The sequence below is a fragment of the Pteropus medius genome, unplaced genomic scaffold (assembly GCF_902729225.1).
Source record: "Pteropus medius unplaced genomic scaffold, Ma_sr-lr_union100, whole genome shotgun sequence".
Classification (NCBI taxonomy): domain Eukaryota; kingdom Metazoa; phylum Chordata; class Mammalia; order Chiroptera; family Pteropodidae; genus Pteropus; species Pteropus medius.
Window position 1 is genome coordinate 2,295,917 of NW_024352790.1, and position 2,625 is coordinate 2,298,541.

Here is a 2,625-nt window from a genome sequence, read left to right on the forward strand (position 1 = left end):
TCTCTCTCTATCTCTCTCTCCGTAAAGTATACCAATGGATAACAAGATATGGGTTCACGTTTTTAGTAAAGGAAGAGCATGAGAGCTACCTAGAGTTGAATCTCAGCCCCCAGTTGCCAGCAACGCCAACTTAGGGAAGTCATCTCTTATAAAATGTGGATAAAATTAATAGTTATCTCATAAGATTGTTAGTATTAAATAAAGTCATACTTATAAAGTCCTTAAAGCCTGGAAGTGCTATATGAGTACATGTTATATAAAATAAATAAATAAGCCTTTGACATAAGTGTTCTTTACTCCTAGAAATAATTTCTCTAGAACAAAACCATGGAAAATTAGTCAAGCCAGCCAGTGTTCATTTACCTCATTGTACCTGTTCTTGCACGACAAATATATTCTATTTCAAGAAATTGAAATTTATTCCTTTTTGTCCATTTAGTTCACATATGTAATTAAAAATTCTAGAAGTTATCTATTGTTTCTATTCCATTGGTCATTCATGAAAGGCAGGATTGTTTCTGAAATTAGCTATCAGTGGAGAAGGAGAGTGGAAAGAAAGAAAAGTAAAACCAGAGTGACTATAAGTGACATACAGGAAAGCAGAGGAGAATATTTAAAAACCCTATAATTAAAAGCATGCAAAGAGTCCTGTTGACCTCAGCTGACTCCAGTAAGAGAAGAAGTCTACTTCAGCAATGTCGTTAACCGTAAATACAGAGGTGAAGAGTTCCAGAACAAATAACATCAAAAGCAAAGGGAAAGTATGATGGGGTGAAGAAGCCCCACCCAGCCTCTCTGGATGAGCTGAGTTTAACATCATTTTCCAGCAGACTAACCAAACCAGCAGCTTTGACCTTAAGTGTAAATTTTCACCCACTCTGGCTGACGCGCCTGCAAGTACAGCTACAGACAGTTACTACTGGGGATCAAGGAGCACACTGAAAGTAGAGACAGACCTTTTATTCCCTTGACTCTTGAGTGGTGACTGCTTGGGACCCTTGAGTTGGACTTGGATGAATAAAGCCCCTCTCAGACTTGTAGACTCCGCCTAAGGCTTTGACATCATTCGCAAAGAACTCGCTGCATCATGCTGCCCTCTGACCTAATGAAAAAAATCTAGTTTCTGAAAGAGTTCTGAGATAACTATTCATTTTGTACAAAAGTTAAAATACCGTCTATGGAACTATGGAATCATTTTTGAACTGGTTATTAATTTCAGAAGTTTAAAAGACAAATGTTTTTGAGTTATTTTTCTTGATCTTTAATTGCTAGATTTACCAAATTACTCTTTAATGTCTACTCTGAAAAATATTAAAAAATTGTAGAAGTAAAATTTGTAGTAAGAAAAAAGTCGAAATACTTCTCTTTATATTTATCAAGAAAAGGATAGCAATTTCTTTTGAGATTGGGAGAAATGTAATTTTTCTTTGTCGTAGAGAAAGGTGGTTCCATGTGTTTATGATGACACCACAGTATCATTCTTGGGACATATAACTCTCCTTATCAATCATAATCTTCTAGCCTTGTCCTGAATGTACGTATTTCTGAACACGAATTCTTTCTAATCAATTAAATTGTGAAAACTTTCTGGCACACAAAAAGCGATAAAGGATAATATAACACACTTTTGAATAAAGGATGTCAGCTGAACCCTTGGTTTGCCTGATCTCCCTCCCAAAACTCACAATTTTTCAAAGCCCTAAACCCACAAAGTAAAAGAAAATGTAAGGAGAGAAAAGAATAGCAAGCTTTTGGAAACCATAAAGCATACGGATCAATGCTAACTAACTTAGGAAATCTGAGAAAGCTAATCCTAACCTGGGAATAGAGAAAGTCCAGCAGAAAGGCAATTTATGTCACAGTCTCCAAATGACCAGCACTGGGGACTCCAGATATCATTATGAGTGAAGGTGATGGGATGGAGAGGACAGTGAAAATAGGAAGATTGTTTGAAAATTTAGGAAGCAGTTAGGTAATGAAATCCCCTGTATTCCACTCACCTGGGCCAATGACCCTCTTCTATTCCAGCCCCAAACTGAAAGTTTATTCCCTGGAAAAGGTAACAGAGAAACTCTAATTGGGAAAGGGGTGAGGGGAGCAGGCAGCACTGAGGGCAGGAATCCTAGAAAGGAAGAAGGGGAAAAAGTGAAGCAAGGAATGTCAGATTACAGTCATTTTTCTACTAGCTTTTAGAACCCTGAGAGCTGACTTAAACTCTCCAGACAGAAGATCATTCACTGGAGAATTTACCCAGCTTAAAGATATTGATGTTGGGGACTCTTCAGTATAACCGCCACATAGATCATGAAGACCACAGTGTACAAGTCCCACAAGGCCCTAGGACTTCCCATTGAACCCTTCAGTATGCATAAATTGTGAAGGGTCACAAGGTACTTGAGGAAATCCTCTACTATTCTAAAATAAAAGAGACACTCCAACCCCCCAAAAGAAAACAAATCATCAGAAAATTTTTAAATGCAAATTGTGGAAATGGAAACTATCCTGAGAAAACAAAATACAACACAAATCTACCATGGATATCCTCAGAGAGCTAATGAATAATATAGCATCTGTGAAATAATAATAGCAGGATGCTATAAGAACAGCGGAATCAGATAATAAAAG